Source organism: Balearica regulorum, chromosome 2, assembly GCF_011004875.1.
Source record: "Balearica regulorum gibbericeps isolate bBalReg1 chromosome 2, bBalReg1.pri, whole genome shotgun sequence".
NCBI lineage: Eukaryota > Metazoa > Chordata > Aves > Gruiformes > Gruidae > Balearica > Balearica regulorum.
Genome location: NC_046185.1, coordinates 162,703,572 through 162,723,964, shown reverse-complemented (window position 1 = coordinate 162,723,964; position 20,393 = coordinate 162,703,572). Strand labels below are relative to the sequence as shown.

General features: G+C 51.0%; 1 protein-coding gene across 4 annotated transcripts in view; it reads right to left on the bottom strand.

Annotated features, from left to right (window-relative positions):
• The window catches only part of LOC104632129 (mitogen-activated protein kinase kinase kinase 3), an 82,593-nt gene extending 66,254 nt beyond the window's left edge, over positions 1-16,339 (bottom strand). For 2 of the 4 annotated variants that reach the window (XM_075746756.1, XM_075746757.1), the window contains exon 1: positions 16,163-16,317. The gene's annotated coding sequence lies outside the window, so the exon portion shown is untranslated. Of the gene's footprint in view, positions 1-8,631; positions 8,655-16,162 lie in introns of those variants that run through there. The other 2 variants (XM_075746754.1, XM_075746755.1) reach the window with 2 other exon arrangements.
• Positions 16,340-20,393: the final 4,054 nt, after the last annotated feature.

Sequence of the window (20,393 nt, the reverse complement as noted above, 5' to 3'; positions counted from 1 at the left end):
AATCTGCTCCAGATCTGATTCGGCATCAGAAATGAAGAGTCTCCGTGAACAAAGCTTTATGCCAAAGAGCTGCAAACCCAGTGTTGTGCAATGGAGAACCTGGCCTGAGAGCTGGCTTCTGCACCGGGGACTGGGACACCCAGTTCTCCTCGAGGATAATGGTAGGCAGGAACCAACCTTGTCCCTGTAGCTTTGACCTCTAAGAGTATCAAAAGCATTACAAACTTTATGACTGGTCCAACACGCTCTAATGGGGAGGCTAAGACTAAGTAATCACGCTTTGAACTGGGAAGGTTGGAGATCCATCCCATCCCCTAAGTGGGCAGCAAGACCTCATGGCAGTATCAGGGCTTTTGAGCCACTGTGCCATCTCTCACGCCCATCCCACCTTCTAGCTGACCCACTTTATCTCACTTGGAACATCCTGCTGACAACATACAGGATAACACCTGTATTTCCAAGTTGTCCTACCAGCCTTTGTATATCACCATTCACCCTCAACCAGCTGCAATCAATAGTCCTTCTCACAGCCATCCCACCGCACAGCTTCCTCTTTAACGAGCCACAGCCCATCTAGATTTGATTGATCACAACACAACTTTCCAATCGACTGTGAAGCCAAGGGATGAGGACTAATTGACCACTTTCTGCTCTCTCAGCAGCTACCTGGTTATTTTGCTCCTTCCTCATGGGCAAGAAGCATGAGCCCCACAGCACATGGGGAGACCAGGACCTGAGGATCAGCCCCCACGAGCCACCACAGAATTTGCAAGGTCCTTTTTTGTGCACACCACTTCTGCTGTGCAATTCTGGATCAAGATTAGACCAGGGGGAGGAAGCCAAGCTCAGCAAGCGCTAAGTGGCAAGTGAAGATTAAAAGATATCTTGTAGTTTTGGGCAGAAGGACCAGGTTTCTGCACAGCCCCAGGACACCACTGTCTCCACAAGCTGCTGGCTTGCACGTGCCATTGGTGGGGTGGTGGTGGGGTTATGAAACAGAAACACATGGCTCAGCTTTCACAGGGGTTTTGTTCTCCTTGTCCTCTTGACTTGCAGTATCACATGAACTCAAGTACACTTGCCTTTGTGTGTGACTAAACACAGTAAAAAATGAGCCATCAGCAATGCAGGAACCAGACTAGTCAGCACACAGCCACACTCAGACAACCTAACAGGTCTGTAGAGCACATGTATTGACTGAAGCTCAAACCACTCAGGGCCTCCTGGATCTGCCCTACCTCTCCTCCTGGCCCATCACCATCCAATTTTCACATAGTTGTGGCTCTGCAGAGCCCACACACAGGTGGTCGCTTGCTGCAGCACACAAGAGGCAGCTTCTTCCAAAGAAGAAGCAATCTCAAGTCAGCCAAACTGTGCCACCCACAGTCATCAGGCAACAGTGACCTGCTCCCCCAGTGCAAGGCAGCAGATCGAGGCTGCTGTGCCTGCACTCCTTCATTCCCCAGGCCCGATGGAGGGAAGAAAAGATGAGGAAACTGATGAAAAGGCAGATCTTGCCTCTAAATCCAGCTTAGGGCATTGCAGAGCGTAAGGCTGAGCATGACAGCTCACCAAGGCCAAGAGCAGTCTGAAAGGGAGGTAGAGCAATGAGTAATTTCCTTTCCTGCAGTGTCCAGCCTGCTGTGGTGCAATAGAAAGTCACAGGCAGCAGAAGGCTATGGGTCTTCTTGGCCATCTCAGAGGAAGTCTGACTTGAAAAACTTCAGAAGAGAGAAGCCCATCACCCACAAGAGACCGTGGACCAACCCTGAACTGTCAAGGCAGCCGCACAACACCTCCGAACTGAAAGACCATCAGAGCAGCACTTGCTCAGCTGCTCCAAAATCAGGTCACTTCCCCACAGTGGGGAAACAGTCAACTACTTTTAGAAGAAAGCTCTGGAGAAATACAGTTCAACTCAATATTGATTCCCACGGCCCCATTTACAGACAGACAGAATTAATTTCCAAGATGGAAAGAAACATATGCCTGCATATCAAAACAAAATACAGAAGCCTTTCCAGTTCTTCAGCTGCATTTCAATGGAAACCAGAAGGCTGTCACGATGGAAAGATTTTAGTTTTCTAATTAATCCTCCCTGCTGAGTGTTTAATGCCACTAATTGATGTGAAGAGGCGGTGTCCAGACAGCATTTGCAACTGCTTTTTACATCTTTAGACCAAGTTCTCTCTAAATTAAATAAGGCAGATTTGCTGCTTGCATGCACTGTGCCCTACTCCAACTCCCTCCCCCCTAGAAGATGTCTGGTTGAGGGAAGGGAGGCAAAGACCATCTCACAGAGCTCATTTACAAGTGTTGGAAGTTTTCCTGGAAAACGTCATCTGCGATACTGTCACTTCCACAGCACATGCCAAGAGAAAGACCATTGGTGCCAGGGACACAGTCTGTAGCATGAAACACCCAGCCCCTACCCTCCACACATCTAGGGGATAGCTTCTCCTGATTCAACAGGGCAATCGCTTAGCCAAGAGATATCCCATAAAACCTCCAGAAAACTGCACAAAATGCACCGTAGTGTCAGGAAACAGATCATCAGGCCACAGCACAGCCCCAGGGGCTCTACACAGTGCCATCACTAGCAAAAACATCTCACTGGTGGCAGAGCAGGCTTGGTTACTCACCTGCACCACAGAATGGTCCAGGTCTCTAATCCTAAATATTGATCTCACGCTGGTGTTCAGAAGACGACACGCCAGTGGAGTGACCCTAAATGCAAAAGCCAGCACAGTCTCAACATGAGAAGGCAGTTCAGCACATGCCTAGATATGAAATTTCTGATCCTATCCCTTGCCTCTGCTCAGCAAATGCTCTAGTTCTTCCCTGAATTAGTTAAGGACAGAATCTGTTCCCTTTATACTCAACACTCAGCGATTTCAGTTTGGGAGATGCTAAGTGCTCTGAGCTGCAAATGAAATCACGGGGTGTGAAATAAATAAAAAAAAAAAGTACATATGCTTGAGGCAGTGCTATGGTTACTGAGGAGTAATAAATGAAGTAGTGTTGATGGTCCCCAAGCTGAGGCCTGAAACTCCAGCACTGATCTGTTTGTCATAGCAATAACATTTCCACCTGCACCTTTCTGATGTCTCCTGCGGGAGTCTTCACACACCACCGTCACAGATCATGGCCAACGGAGCCCAGGCCAGCTGTGCAGATGTCTGGCTGGCTGACCTCTCCTTACCAAAAGGCTCCTAAATTTTTTTCCCCCCTTATTATTAGTAGTTTTCAAGCCACCTACTCCATCATAAAGTAAAATTAGCTTATTCCTAGAACGTTAAAAAAAGACAAGCTGATGCCTGCATAAACTGAGTCCAAGCAAGTCAACGGGAAGGCTCCAAGCATGCAAAGAATGTCCAGCCTCGAGTAAAAAAATGTCCAGTCTGGAGCTTTTGGCCCTTTTACTACAAAATCCTATTGCTGCAAGAAACTTGTGCATGTGCAAGTCAAGTCACGCGCATTTAGAGTCCCTCACCTGCACAGGCTGGCTGCTACTCTTCCATAGTAAACTACCCCAGTTGTCTGCCCAACAGCTTATTAATAAATATACACCAGGGAGAAAAATTGCATGCCAGCAGGGAGGTGGATGAGATGATCTAATAGGACCTTTTCCATCTCAACTTTTATGCTTAGTCACAAGATAAATATCTCCCACGTTGTAAAGAAGCATGCTGGCTTTGCTTGCCTGCTTATATTGGGAGAACGTTGCCCTCTGAAGACATTACGTTTTCCGGCCGTTATTTCACTGACGCTAACAGACTTACCCAAGGAGAGTTAAGCAAAGGAGGACTTGCATTTGCCTGGCTTTCGGCTTCAGTAAGCTCCGAGGCAACCAAGCAAGTCCCCTAATTCCTGTCCCAGCAGCCACAAGCAGCGCAGGAACCTCATTTCTGTATTATTGTAGTACTTGCGCTTCTCTGAGCATTCAAGCCTGATCCTGTCCAACATGGAGAGACACTCAATTTACTTTTGCAGAAAGCAGGTTGGTAAGAGAACAGACAACAAACATCCCTCCAACCACCAGCCAGGTCAAGCCTCCTGCAACAGACTGTCAGAAAACAGCTCAAAAAAACCCCAACCACCTCAGAAAGAGAAATGCAAGAAACCAAAGGGTTTGGGGAGAAGAGAATCCAATGCAGCTTACATAGTACAGAATAGAATAGTATAGTTTGGGTTGGAAGGGACCTTTGAAGGTCATCTGGTCCAACCCTCCTGCAATAAGAGCAGTATCTCCAACCAGATCAGGTTGCTCAGAGCCCCATCCAACCTGACCTTGAATGTTTCCAGAGATGGGGCATCTACAACTCTCTGGACAACCTGTTCCAGTGTTTCACCAGCCTCATCATAAAAAATTTCTTCCTTATACCTAGTCTGAATTCACCCTCTTTTAGTTTAAAACCATCACCCCTTGTCCTATCACTACAGGCCCTACTAAAACGTCTGCCCCATCTTTCTTATAAGCCCCCTTAAGTATTGAAAGCTTACATTGCAATTTGCATTGGCATTGATTCATGCCACTAGCAGCAACAAGGCCCCTTCTTAGTTTTAAAATGCAAAAGAAGTGCAGTCACGCAGAGAAAGCTCCGGCAGCTGCATTACTCCAGCATCTCCACAAAATGTGTTCCAGCAAAGCAGGCACCAACGCGCAAGGTTTCTACAAGAGACCATCCTCACACACAAAGAGCAATTGAGAGCCTCAGAATCTCAGATCTGCAAACTTCACCACGCGAAGAAAAAACCCTTTTACCATATAAATTATAAAAAAACCCCACACCACACCATAAAAAACCCAAAAGCCACGCAATCTGGATCTCTTGCAACAAGACAGACACCAAGGGATGGGGAAGCAACACTGGAAAGGGAGTTAGGAATAGAAGGTTTTGCTTCATTTTCTAGTTCAGCTGGCGGACCATGGGATGACCCTGAGCATTGCCAATTCTCATAGGATTCAGTGTTTTTCATCAGTACCCGGTTCCTGGAGTCACATGATTACATCAGAATCCACACTTCCTTTTTTTTTTTTTTTTTTTAAAAAAGAAGTATGTGTAGATGTCAAAAGTTGAAGAAGTTTGAAATGCTCAAACACAAAAATAGAAAAAAATTTCAAAAAAATCACTATTTTACACTTAATAATCAATTTTTTGGAGGAAAGAATATGCTCCAAGATTCTTTTCCCACAATACTATACACTGGAAAACTTAGACTGGGTGGGTAATGGCTTAATTTGGGATGGGGGGGGGGGGGACAACATCCCCATCTAAGTCACAGATGAGAAAATGCAGCTTTCATAGCAACACCTGCCTAGAAACCTGGCAGCCCCTTTGAGCTACCCTGATGCTGACCTCCCTAGTCAAAAGAGCATTACGCATTGGGGGAAGATGTGAAGGCACAACAGTTTAAAAAATAAATTAATAATACAGCAGAACTGTATAAAGAACAGCTTTCCAAATTTTGCTTCCACTTATTTTATCCTGCATCAAGCCGAGTAAAGCCCTGGATGACATCTACGTCAGCTCATCTGCTGGCATCCTCTGCTCACCGAAACTACCGGATTTACAGCCGCTGGGGGGGTCTTGTCCAGCAGAAACACCTCATGGTAATAACTAGTGTGTAAATAAGGACTTGACCTTCTGAAAAAGCCTTTGTTGGCTCTTAGGGCTGGTGTGCTGGTGCCGAGCCCTGGGACAGGGCTTCAGCCCACTGTGCTAGCCACCACGGCACTACAGGGCTGCAGCTGGCCACCACTTGAGAGTAATAAACGTTGGCCAGGCATTCAAACATGCACAACCACCACGAAGAGGGGAAGACTGCAGGTCACGTTTATTTCCTTTTTTTTGCATGGAAGAAAACTATTAAGATCTAGAAGATTTGGATCTGAGGTGTGCTATGCTATGCATCGAATACGTTATATCCATGGAAAAAGGGGGTAAACACTACACTTCTGATTAAATCAGTGGTCTTTACCCACTCTGCCCAAAGCTAACTAAGATGCAGAGAAATTCAGAGGAAGAGAACAGGAAGGACCTGAGAAATTGTGGTGGGCACAGCAGCTTTGGGTGCCGGGTGCTTGCCCAGGCAGCAAGCCCAGAGCCAAGCCCAAGGGGGTAGCACCCATCGCCCCGACTTGAGCTCATCTGTGCATTCCTCGAGCAAGAAGGATTTGCTTTTTGTCAGCTGTGCAGGCAGACACGATAGCAAGTCAGCTGTTCCTGCCTTGCAGGACACGCACAGGGGCAGAAAAAGGAAGCCTCGCTGCTCTTGCTGGCAAACTTTCTGGGGTTTTGTATTATCTCATCTTTGAGATTACAAGGAAGTGAGCACAAACCTGTTCAGTCACATTGTTCCCGCTCACCCCTGGCCAACAGCCGGACCATTACTTCTGTGTTCCTGCTGTTCCCAGGACAGAGCCGCTGCCCCTCCGCAGCCCTCGGGCAGCCCTAACCCCTTCCCGTGGCACAGCGGGCCGCGTTTCTGCCCGTCCCAGCTGGGGAATTTCACCACAGCCAAGCACTGGCAGAGAACGTGCACAGCACGAGAGGTCGGGCCGCATCTAATAAATTCCTGAACTCAGCTAACATTGCTGCATACAGTGTTTAACAAGCCTAACCCTCGCTCTTTCCACCACCTGCAAAGCACGGGCACGGTAAACCCACCGCTCCGTGTATCTGCCTATTCCAACCTTCTATACCTTCTGCCTAGCGAGGATTTCCCCTACCTTCTCTCTGCCCGCTCTCAGGTGCCCACGAAGGGTAGCCAGACTTGGAAAAGATACGGCAGAGGCTGCTGCAATCTGGTTACAGAGGTTGCAAAACACCTGGAGACCTCCTGCAATCCGAAGTTATCGCACAGCTATCGCCGCTCTGATTCTCCTCCGGTTAATGCTCGTCTTGCAGCGCTTAGTCCTCAGGGATGGAAATGCTGCTGCCTTTAGACTGAGCAGACAAAACCAGAAAGTGAATTGAGAATCTACAAATAAATAAATAAATTTTGTGGGGTTTTTTAATTAAAAAAAAAAAATATCAGATTGACCAAACACTAAAAAACCTCTTGCTAATACTCTGCCTTGCTGCATTGCTATAGAATCAGTCTTCTATTTGAGCAAACATTATTACCCCCCAAAAAACCGGATGCAATTATGGTTTTGTTTGTAGAATTTTCCCTGCATCTCCTTCTCCTTCCCCAGAAGGATTTGCTTAAAAAGAAAAATACCACCCATAATGTTTCTATTCTTGCATATTTAAGAGGAAAAATACAGCATGAGGCTCTAATGTTATTAGTACCTTTCCTCTTTTTACAGCAAAACATGACTAAATGAGACATGCTACGAAAACTACAGATGTGGAAGTTACAGGTCTTTTCCCCCACCCCCACCCCACCCCCCTTTTTCAAATGAAGTAAGTATTTTATTAGGAGAGCTCAAAAATCCAGATCACACATACAAAGAAAAGAGTTTGGAAATCCCCCTCCCTCCACCCCCACTGCTATTTGCTAAGGAAACCAGATGCCCAAACCCAGCCAAAAAATGATCTCAGCCATTCTTAAGAGAGCCTGCAGTGCATTTTCATGAGTCATGGAAAGCAACAACTCGTTGCTTTGGTAATGCTAGGTAAGCAACTGGTCATCCATCCACAACCAGACTTCCAGCAGTAAGTCAAAGAGCAGACCGTTTCTTGACAGGTTACGTCAGAGACGGCCCCAAAGTAGAGCCTCACGGCAAGTTTACCTCGCAGGAGGTTTTGTAAGACACACCACAAAGCGTGTCCTATAAAAGCATTTAGCAAAGCATTCAGCAGCTGGGACCTCGGATGGTCCTGATCCCTGCGTGGCAGCGGTGCTTCTCAGCGTCCCACCTCCCAGAGCAGGCAGAGATGCCCACTACGGGCAGCGAACGGAGGGGGAAGCGACAGAGGCGGGGATTAGGAAGAAGGTAAGTCAGTCCTTTACCCACACCCCACAAGCCAGGGCAGATAAGAAACCTGCTGCCTGCCAACCCAAAACCCAACGCTGGAGGCAAGCAGGCTTGTAGTAAGAATTGCAGGATGCTTCATCCACCAAAGCCCTTCCAACCAGGGGTCTGCGGTGACCGCACAGCACATACCCGCAGGACTCAATGCACGTATGCACACAGGCGCGTGAAAAACATACCTAAGATTTCATCAGTCTCTGAGCAAATTGCTTGCTCAAGGACCGCAAGCTAATAACCAGGAGGGTGCAAAACCTGCGGTTAAGCAGAACGCTGTGTCTACCACCACCTCGAGACTCATGCAATAAACGTACATGCAATTTATCCAAGCAGTGCAAAGGGAAAAGCAGGCTTTCAAAATATGTATTATATATGTAATTTCCCGACCACCCTCTCTGGGTGAGGGAAGCTACTGCAGGGGCACCACTCAAAGCCCTTGGTGACCTTCCTGAGCACAATCAGGAGGACAGCGACATTCAGTGATGGAGCCTCGGGCTCATCAACCATACCTGTCCACAGCACCCATCCATCAAAACCCAGGATTTTTTTGAAATCCAGCCCAAGCCAGGTCAGGGATGTGGGATGTTCCCGCTGCAGCAAGGGGAGACCCTTTCCAACACATCCCACGTTCTTTCACAATCACCTCCCACCTTCATCACGTCCTGGCGATTCCCACAGCACACACACAGCCACCGCTGCCCGAGAAGCTCCCGCGAAGGTGAGACACCAAACTGCGCCTCTCTGGCAACGCACGCTGCGAAAGGCAAACCGGCTTCCCGTGTAACGGTGAACCGGGTACTGGAAGTCTTGCTCCATCTCATCCAAGTCGCCAGGTCGGGACCTCTCTGGTGGTCCGGGATGAAAGCGCAGCGTGCCACACCACCTCCCTGCGACAGCCCAACCGGCTTCCTGAAAGGGAAGTTCTCCTGCACAGGATTTCCTGGACATAGACCAAGACTTGAACTAGCTCGTCCCCAGCTTTCCCTCCAGAGATGAAGACAGTTACAGTCTTCAGCGCCTTTTGTGCCTGGTCCAAAAGCAGTTTGTTTGGCCTCGCCTCCTGTAACACAAACTGCAAACAGAAGACACATCCTCACTCCTTACAGCCCCATCCCGAAGCCGACCGGGCACACACCCTCTGTTAGTCACACCGGTAGTGCTGTAGGTGAAGCTGCTGAAACATTGTGATGATTAAACGTTTTCTCTCTTTCTTGAGCCATCAGCCAGGTAACACAGTGACACACGTCGTGCACATCTGTAACAGTGCAGCGCCTTGGGGAAAGCGTTGTGGAAAGCCCCAACAAGCATACTCACTCCAAACAAAAACAGGCAAGAGCAGGCACGGTTCCTCAAATCCTTCATGCTCAAGAGATCATTTCAGCCAAGCGAGGTGAAGCCAAGCCAGCCTTCAGACAGAGACCATCATCAGGGTACGCAGAAAACAACACAGCTGCTCTTTTATTGGAGCCACCCATGACTCAAGTCAGCATCCAGAAGCACTTCGTATTCCCCGGACAGCACAGCCAAAAGTGACCGTATCGCAAGAGGGGTAGCAAGCAGGCACCAGCCCAGGCCGCCGGTGAAGCAGATCCTCCCAGCCAGCAAAGCCAGGGTGAGCAGAGGATGAGGAGCAGGAGAGAGCGCCGGGCTGTGTGGTCCCACATCCAGGCAGCCCTGATGGTCCCCTCCCAGCCTCAACACCCAGAAGGCTACAGCGGGAGACGTCAGCAGGGTTTCCTCAGGCTGCCACCATCAGAGGAGCAGCTCCTGGGAGTTAACAGGAGCCAAGTGCAGAGTTTTCCAGTGAAAACTCAAGAGACAAACATGACAGGACTTGCCCCATCACCATTCTTCCAAGGCACTGCAATTGGCCCCTGTGGCCACCGTTCGGAAGGCGTGCGCAGTGAGAGCACTGAACCAGCACCTTTCCCTGCCCTCTTCCCTCCGGCAAACCACGGGAGCAGCTCGAACGCACCCTGCTGCTGGGCTTATCCCAGACAGCAACCACGTTCAGAGCCGGACCTTGAACCTTTCAATAAAACCAATGATGCAATAAGCTAAGCGCAACTCAATACAGTCTCTGTCTATCTCTTTTACTTGCCACCAGCACCATCCAAAGAGAAATAACTGAAATATCTTGCATATTTCTCTAATGACTCTTGCTACTCTGTTAGCACCGGCACTGAGCTACTAAGACCAAGGAGCAGCAAACGCATTTCACCGGTTTATTAATCGGGTGCTCAGGTTTCCCAAAAGCCACTCTCCAAGCGGGAAGCCAGCAGAAGGATTGCAGCAGAGGGATCAGTGCTGTATTTTTGTGCTGAAAGGCAAACAGAAGGCATCGAGGCTGCAGTGTGAGCACATTGCATCAGCAAGGAAAGCTTTCCAGGAGCTTGGCCCAGGTTGGTATCTTTACTGAAGGGTAAAGACAAGCCCTGCTCCGCTGCACATCAATGCGTTGACCATCCCCAACAGAAGCAAGCCCAAATCTCTGATCTCCGATTTCCAAGTACCGGTTATTCATCGCTTACACGCTCCCAGGCTGCTGTGCCCCACCATCCCAGCCCACACACTTTCTTCCAGCCACCCACTTCCACAACGACCACATTATTTTTGCTGCAGATACTAAGCCGAGTTATCAAGCCATCAGCATCACCCAGCTATACGTAACCCTGCCAGCCGCCCTTTGCGATGACACTGCGCTGACCCAGCATGCAAAAAAAGGGACCTTCCCCCGGAGGGCACTCCCCGGGTAGTGGTGGAGAGGAAGAGGCGAGAGGCTGAAAGGAAGAGAGTATTTCGACCAGGGTTTCTGTGCATGCAGGCGAGCCTTTCCTTCAGTTCACCTTCACCACCAGCTGTAACAGACCTCTCCCGACGCTTTCTCCCCGCGCCGTTTCCCTGACCAAGCCTGCCTTATCGCAGCACTCAGGCTGCCCCGCGCGAGGGATGCCCCAACCCTTTAATCCGGATCAGAGGCGAGATTTCCCCGTTATTAAGAGACATACCCACCACCCTGCCACAGGGTCCTCGTGTCTTGGGGTAGGGCACCACTGCTGCCACCTTGCCGAGCAAAAGGTGCAAACGGCACGCTATGAAGAGATTAAATCTCTGCCGGATTTTTTTTAGGCTCTTATCATGGAAGGCACTGCACTATTTCCAGTTTACAGCTAGACTACGATAATCTGACCTCTGTTCAACCACAAAAACCCAAAGAGGTTGTAGCGCAAAAGCACTAAGCGAGGACAGCACGTTATTTGAATCATCACGATGGACTTCCACGTACAAGGACAGACCTCAGCAGATTCCCCAGTCTTCCTCTGAACCTCTGCACCGAGGCCAGCAGCAGCAGCAGAACTCATAGCACACAACAGAGGGTTCGCTCTTGCACACGATGTTTGGGCTAATGACTGTAACACACAAAATTTTCAATAGTCCCTTGGGGATTTGTGGGTACTTGGAAGCCACTGTGAGAGAAACACCTTCACGTGGACAAGACGGACACAGTCGCTCCAGGACAGCCCTAGCAGTGCAGGAGCACTCAAAGCATTGCAGAGGCCACAAACACCCTTCAGCAGCATTGGATTTAAGACCTTCCCACCTCCTTCGCAAAGACTTCTTTTCCCATCAATTATTATCCCAAAGCAATTGTACTGAGTCTTTTTTCTTCCAAATCACCTAGTTCTCAAGCAGACGACCTTTTATTATCTAGCATGAAGCTCCTGGCCATAGCAGGTTTGTAGAACGTCTCTCCTCCACCCACTCCGGGCTACTTTTTCAAGCAATTTGGTGTTTAATCACTACCCGAACACTCAACCCACCCTCCCACCCCCTCCGAGGACCTGACCGGCACAAACGCTGTTTACACAGCTGCCCAGGCAATAGCTTGGCCGGCTCCTTCCAGGTTCTGCCCTGTGCTGCCAGGCATGGCATGCAGCACCCACTGCCAACCGGACTTTGTCCCGTGCAGCTTCTATGGTGCCAGGCCAAACCCTGGCTCAGCTCCACCCTGGGTTTCATTGCTGTTGTCACTTGTGCTCCCTAGGCTGTCCCAGATCATCTTGCAGACTGCAGAGTATAAAATTAGGGGAGCTTTCACCAAAGTGACAACTAGTTCGGCATAAAATGGTGGCCAACATGGGCTTTAACTCAGCAGAGCAGGACAGGCTCCAGCCTACTATGGATTCTCATGAAATTCAGAGTTGCTTGGACACCACTAACATTTATATTAGGATATTCCAGGGTAAGGAAAAGTGTTTCAGCATGTGGGAGCTGAATCCCCCTTTTGGGGGGTATATGAGTATACCTTTAACTTCTAAAAGCCTCAGGAAGTCAAGGTCAAACCCTCTGGGTAGCCTTTGCAGACACCCCAAACACTCTGAGAACAGGAGCTGGCACCCATGACGAGACGTAGTGATGACATGCAATGGCATGTCCCCACCCTGGGTCACAGAGACGGGGGGAAGAGCCGTGAACAGCCACAGGGCTCGACCATGAACCCACACACCCCCACCTCGCTGAACCCTTCCACCGCAACCGCTGCGGCACCGGGTGAGCCAGCTTTGGGCCAGACTCCTCCACGGGCCACACTGGTGCTGCATCTTCCACCATCCCAGGCTCAGCTTGGCCCCAAGCCCTGTGGCTCCAGGGAAAGCAACAGCCTCAGCACTGAAACAAAGCAAGGAGCCGGGTACACCGAGCCCCAAAACTCTTCGTTAGCCCCACTGCAGCATTCTTCTCTTGCTCTCCCTTCCTGTGCAATCAGTCTTCTGCAAGGAAGAGCCTCTCAGTGGCTTTGAAGAGGAAGGCAGCTATTTTAAAGGAGATTTTTGCTTTTAATTTCTTGTGTTATTAAAGATAACCTGGGACAGACCGATTTGGCTGGACACTGGTGGCATTTTAGTGACTAACAGGAGGATGGATTACTTGGGCAGACCAGATCAGAATTGCAGAGGTGGACAGAAAGCAAACAAAGACACCCACATATCCACGCTCACACGTGCTCGCTCACACCTTCACAGACAGAAAACCACTCGTCCATCTGATGTCCACCACAGCATTCACCACATCAGATGAAGGCTCATGCCGCACAGGGTATGAGGCAAGCCCATGGAGACAGCGTGTTCAGGCACAATTGAGATGACAATCACCACCTCTGCATCTCACATCACACTCGGCCAAGGCAGAAAAGGTGCCAGGAAGAAACACGGTCCTGACCCGGTGTGCACGGCCGCACGCAGGGACGGGGAGCTGCTCCCCGGAGACACTCACCAAAAACACCTGGTCACCCATTCCCCTTATGGAGCTTAAATAGGAAAATAAATAAAGTCTGGGGATCGAGGGTGAACCAGACAGGTTCAGGATCAGCATGCCATTTATAGTTTTTCTGAAACGTGTCTGAGGAAATAAAATAAAAACCCAGTTGAATTCCATATTCCCCTTCTTATGGCTCCATACTGCATTTTCCATCTCCCCAGTGCACAGCTGACATTCTGCACATTTCTGCGCACACTGTGTTTGGCCTGTACTACGTGCAGGGAAGGGAGTGGAAGGGACTGAGCCCAACAGCCTCCCGCTGCTGTCAGGCATCAGCGAGCACCCAGCCCCGCTGCCCGCAGCTCCCCGCCGTGGGAGCCGGGCTGCAAAGGGTTCTGCCGCCTCCCCAGAAAGGCTGGCACGTGGGATGCGTGTCCCCCTCCTCTGCTGGACCTCAGGATCTAAGAGAGTCCAGAGATTTGTAGAGAGAGAAAACATGTTTCCTTAGACCAGATGAGCTGGCTGAATTGTAGTTGGATATCTCTTCTTTGTTTTTCCTTTTCCTTCAGATGATCTCCTCAATTAGGAGAGCCAAGGTAAGCTCAGAGCAATTGCTCCCTTCTAATTCTCAGCTCTGAGGTTTGCTGCTTCTGCATGTAGACAGCCTTGTACGCTCCAAAGCCCGTCTGCATTCACCGAGCAGTCTAACAAAAGATCTCCCTTCTAACAGCAAACCCTGACTCACTTCCCCTCCAGCCTCCACCAGCAGGTCTCCGATGGCAGGGCCAGATCACCCAGTACAGAAAAACCTGCCAGCTTTCACACTGGTCCCCACGTCCAGCTGGGGAGAGGAGGGCTGGACGCACATCACCTTCCGTAGCACAGCAGCATGCTTCATCCCACCGCTCTGTCGGGGAGCGGCACACGCCGTGCAATACCTGCCCGCATCTTCCCGGTTGGAAAATTCAGAAAACACATTGAGTCCAAGCTGCACGCTACCACCATGAAGCATCATCAAGCAATAGCAACGTTTCCGAAAGGATGGAGAGAGGACTCTCTGGCTGCCATAATCACTGGCTCTTAGAGACGCAGTCTCTCCCTCCTGGATGAAAATCCAGACTACATCCCTTTGCGTGAGCACATCTCCCTCGTGGGCTCCAACAGCCTCCGAAAAAAAGAAACGCATCGCTCACCAGCACACGTTGACAGGGCAGAGCTGTGGGTTTCTGATGGAGATTTAAGACCCACGGAAAAAAATGCGGTACCAAAACGCGTTTAGAGAAGGAAGGTATAAAAGAGCCTTTAAATCCACATCCCAGCAGGCTGGCAGCCCATCCAGCCTCACGTCCTGCCTCCAACAGAGGAGCTTTTACATGCTGTGAAACCTTCCTAAACCTCCTAAGCTGTGGAGATACACCCTGAATCTGCAGGAGCCCTGGGAAACATTGAACCCTCTGATTGTAACTAATGTCAAATCAGGGGCTCTGGAAAGCAAACCATCCGGTGCCGGTATTCACAAGACACAGGTAGCCACGGGCAAGCCCCCAAACGCAGCCGATCTCCCACGTGCCGGAGGAATGGCTCCCACTCCGGGCATGAATCCTGCACAAAGCTACACCAAACTGCACGTGTCGGACTGGAAATAAATTCACAAGGCGCCACAGAAGGCAACTCCCCCAAACCGCTCACATTTACCAAAGAAGCAAAAGAGCTTGACCCTGGAAATCCCTGGGATCACTTAAACTCCACGCAAATCCCAAGCCTCCAGATCCCAAGTGAGCCCCAGATTTTTCAGTTCATGCACCAGTAACGCACACGGACCCTGCATCAAACCAGGAGTGGGTCTGCTTCCAAAAACCACCGGATTACAAGACAGGAATTGAAGAGGAGGATAAAAGCAGTGCCTGAGCGGGAAACCGCTCTCCAAGCTGCGTCGGGGCCAGCAAGAGACACTCTTGGCCGCCGTGCGTGACCTGGCAAGCCCGCCGGCGCACACCCACTCCCGTTGGCACACGGCTCCCACCTCCGCTCCACTCTTCTCCCCACCCGGCCACGGAGGGCTGAGGTTTGGTGCCGGGCGAAGAAATCCTCCTGGAGCATCACAGCGCGGTTCCCCGCGACAGCGCGGCTGGCTCCATCCAGGTGGAAATCCAGCTTCCCAGCTCTGCCAGCCAGCAGTCACTCGCACCGCACGGGTATCCGCTCCCCTCACCTACGGGGGTCCGTGCCCACCGCAGAGCCTTCCTCCCCATCATCACCGCTCGGGACAGACTTTGCTCGCAGTGAGGGTAAGGGTTGGCCCGGCAATCCTGCAGATCCCTGGTGCGGACACGATGCTTTCCACCGAAGCAGGACCCAAGCGACCGCAGCCAGCGACATACCCGCTGGCTGAACAGTTTAACGCATCCCGGTAACGGGACAGGCTGTATCAGGGTCTAATCCTGGCGCTCGCTGTCAGGCAGCCGCAGCAGGGACAGGCTTCCAGGCTGACTCAGGGCACCAGGCAACAACCTGGCAAAAATAGTTACGGAGCCAAAGCCGAGCCCGCTAACACAAGGCGGGGGCTGCGCCCGGGAGCCCCGGTGCCCGGGAAGGTAAATCCCAAAGGGGAGGCAGGTCCTCCCCCTGCCCCGCACCCCCGGCCCCCTCCTGGGGACCCGCTCCCACCCCCCCGTTGGCCCCCACGGCTTCCCAAAGCTCGGAGGGACCGGCCCGGAGGGACAAGCTCCCGCTTGCAAGACTAAAGGGAAGGAAGAAAAAGCCACCGGAGCCAAACCCGGCTGCAAAACTCTCGCTCACCACTGCGAAAAAGACGATTAAAAAATGAAAAGACCGAAACAAACCCTCGCACCGCCGCCCGCCGCGGGTGCAGGGACCTACCGCCCGCGGAGCGCCCCGTTCCCGGGGCTGGGCGGAGAGACTTACCGGTCCTGAGGCGCGGCTACTCGCGGAGGGCCATTCCCGGCGACTCGGAGCACCGCGGTTCCAACGCCTGGCACGGCACGGCACGGCACGGCACGGCACGGCACGGCACGGCACGGCACGGCACGGCACGGCACGGCACGGCGGCAGCGGAGCCCGGGGCGGTGCGGGGCGGTGCACAAAAGCGGGAGGAAGCGGTGACGCGCGGAGCGGCTGCGACCAATGGGACGGCAGGGAGGGCCCGGCCGACCCCGCCCCTCCCCTCCACCATCCACTCACCGACCGAGCCGTACGCCCGCGGGGTGCCGCGCCGCTGGGGGGCGCCCTGGTGCGGGGGTGGAGTCTGGGCCGGCGCGGCCCGCGGGGCAGCTCCGAGCCGGGGGGGTGGGGAGGGGGCGACCCGCAAGCCCGGCCCGCAGCCCCGCTCAGTCCCGGTGGGGTTGTCCCGGTGGGGTTACCCCGGCCCCGCAGCTGGGGTCAGCGCCGGTTGGACACCACGGCATGCCCCGCCTGTGCTTTCATGAAGGATGGAAATTGTCCTTCTGTGCTCCAACTGAGGGTTTCTGGGACTTGCTGAAACAAGGGGGCTGGGATCAAAGTGTCCCACTTGGGGTTAATGTGAAAAACCAGGAGGTGATGAAAAATTGTGTTGAAACCTCCAGACTCGGGGAGATAGGGCTTCATGAGTTGAAGCACTGGAGAAGCTGGCGAAACCTCACTGCAGCATAGCTTTCTGCTGCGCCCAGCTTTCTCCACGCGAAGATGGGGTGAAGGGATTGTTCTCTGACAACTTGGTTTGGGTTTGCCTCTTTCGGGGGGGAAACTGAAGCAAAAGCGAACCACAGTTAAGATCAAGGGGTGGGGGGAGGCTGTTCCCGGGCTCTGACTTTATGTCACAGCTTGGTCTCCATTACAGCTCAGGGCTCCCTGGGCAGCTCCCCGTGGGATTTACACTCTCCTGTCCCAAACCTCTTGAGTGAGTCCAAATCCCTTTGGACTGTCTCTCCATACGTGGAGCCATTGACGGCTTAAAGGCAAAATTAATCCCTGAGCAAAGGGCTGATGCAAGTCTTGTGGCTGAAAGACAGATGGAAGTGGGACCTGAGTGTTGTACCAGATACCACTCAGACTGGTGGGAGAGAAAATTCACGTAGACAGTGGAAAAAGTAGGTAAGAATATTTTTTCTGATTATTTCCCTGTTCTCCCACTTAGTAAATGTGTTTTGGAGAGGGACAGGAACAAAGTCAGTTCAAGATTTTGGGTGGGGAGAGAAAAAGAAATGGGCAGAATCCTAAACCCAGACCCATTCCCCTCAAGTTTTTAAGGACTTGCTGCTGCAAGAAAGTTGGAGCCATTGCCTATAACGGCAATAGAAACCCCAACCAGGGACCCCTCCTGAGAGATTCAGATCTCACATCCTCGTATACAATCGCGTGACCTATTAATAAAATCCATAGAAACCGATTCTGTATATACCAAATAACAGCAGATGGCTCCAACCCAAACTGCTCCGGGTTCCCTCACTTCATAAATGATTTTACTAGGGCCAGTCGTGATCTTGATGTAATTGAATAGGTTTCACTCTTTTCTCTCTCCCTCCCCTTTCCCAGAATATTTGTGCAGTTTACAGAGAGATATCCAGGGGGACCAAGCTGTTGCTGGAAGGAACCTCTGACTCCAGCTTGCCTCATCCGTTTGGGAAGCGGCGTAAGTCTATCCTAAGCCACCTGGCTTTGGGAAGGAGGTTGTCTTTCTCTGCACCTTCCCTCTAAGTCTTACAGCTTTTAATAACATTCTGGTAACTTGGCACATTTGAAACGTTTTGGCTCCTGCCCATCGGGGATGTATGTAATGAATTCTTGTGCTGCAGATGCCTTTCTGAAATAAATCACATGTGTTTACCTTGGGAACCAGGCACAGGACCCCAGGACTTCAGGTTCGAGTATTCTAAGGCACATAGGACAAGCAGCTCCTTTAAAACCTCCTGGTTTTAACAGGAATCTGTTAGGCTAGCACCAATTCCCGCTGAAAACTCCTTCCAAATGGCTTCTTTTTTCTGAGCTTGTTTGATGCCCCAGGAATCCTGCTACGGGGATTTCAGTTCCTGAACAATATAAGGATCGTCATGTGTGTAAAGCCTGTTTCCATTGATGTCAACAGCTCTCTGCTGATGGGCGCGCTGAGGATCTGCCCCCGGATTCTGCCTCCTCAAGTCGCTCTTGAAAACATTTATGAATCCTGGCAGAAAAGCGGGCGGAGGTGTGTGGCTCTGTGTAAAGTTTCACGTGTTCTCCTACAAATGCCAGCCGACAGCCTTCACCATGTTTCTGGAGAGGAGTGAGAACCTGGTAGAGAACGCACAATGGAGAGCACCGGTAAAACCAGTATGTTGCAGACAGTGGTTGCAGTGGCACCGTACAGGGAAAGAAAACAGACGGGGGGCTGTTCTCTGTCGCTGAGGACAACAGGCATGGCATACCTTGTACCCATACAGCCAAACTCTCCCTTCTTTTCCAAAACAGTGTCCAAACTGCCATTAGGAAACACTGGTGCATGCTGTCCCACACCGTGCACCCCATGTATGTGCCAGTGGGTGAGGTGAAAACCATGCCCCACATAAAATGTATAGATGTGTGCTCTGATTCTTCTTAGGTGACTGGTATACATGTTGGAGTGGATATGAAGGATTACATCATCGCAATAATATCTTTAGTGAAAAGTTTGATTGCACAAGTGGGGAATAGTGAGCTACAAGAAAAGCTGATGGTTCATCTGCAGACCAAGAACTTCGCAAATCACAGCCCTAGGCTGTTCTATTTATGCTTCTCCTTTAATGACGTAAGCATTAGTATTTGCTGTGGGGAGAAAAAGGGGAAGATATTTGGCTTTTACCTAACTGCTACTATTTTGGGCTATGTTAGGGTTCCTGCAGGAAGTGAACACAGGTCCCAGAGCACCAACCCAATTCTTCTGTGACTAAGTATGCTCCGTCTAACCTGAAATTCTCCCATGCCTTCTGTTTGATATAATATCCTTTCTTGTTTCCTGTCCTAAACTGCAACATAAAGCCGTTGTGTGCTGTGAGACGTCTGTCAGGCTTTCTCTCCCATCGAGATGGCTGCGTATTGATGGTGGGTGAAATCATTTCTATACTTAGTTTGCAAACTGTAAAGGAATGATGCCATCTTGGTGTAAAGGAAAGAAACCAATTACTCAGAAAATGTGTGCTGCTTCACAGCAGGAGGCTGGAGCTGGTGGGATTTCAGCATGTAGACACAAACCTGCGATGCCAGAACCTCTGCATGGCAGCGCCTGGGCTTGGCAGACCTGCGTCGGCCGCAGCTCCTCCTCACCCAAGATTAATTTTCGGGTCTGCTGTTTGCTGTGGAAAAGCAGGTGGAAAAAGAGGGCTAGAGCTGTCCTATGTCCCTCTTAACGATATTACCCGCAGACAAGCCACATTTATTTTGCTTAAATATTCCCCCATTTCCCACGTGTTCTGACTGCTGGTTTGGGGACCACCTGATAGATAAACCTGATCAGGGCCCACAGACCACAGGTGTCAGCATTCCTGAGGGGTTTGTGCTCTTCCCAGAACATGCCTGAATGTATGCAGACGTTTGCTGGGGGCAGACATTTGGGGACAGCATTTCCTCTCTACCTCTGCTTCCCTTTTACAAGAACCACATCGTGGAGTGGTTGAGAAGAGTGAGATTCAGGTTCAGATCCCTGTTGCTGAGGGGCCGCACACTTCCCGGCTACCTTTCTCTTCCTCTCGTGGTACGTGAAACGTTCCTTGGCTGATACGACCATACGCTCTGCGAGGCAGATGCCAAGACCTGCTGTATGAAAGTCCTCACAACCAGGCAAGAGCAACAAGCAATCTCTCTGGCTCGATGTGGTTTGAAACCTTTCCTCTGCTGTGGCAGAAAACTGTTTCTCACAGACAGCTGGTAATGCCTCCTGCCCACACAACAAATTTACCTCATGGGTTAGAGGTTGGGTTTATACCCCCTTGGGCTGAGGAGAAAATCCTGGGCTCCATCCCAGGCTCGGTGTCCGGGATATTCCTAGCATCCACTCCAGCATAAAAGGTAGGTGGCAGCAGCAGCAACTGTATTTTAAAAGCAAAGGGTGAGTCCTGCGCTTGAAGATAAAATGCACGGGCCTCACCCTAGAGGAGAGGGCTCAGAGCATGAAGACCCCAGAGCAGAGGCGCACTCTCCATGCACT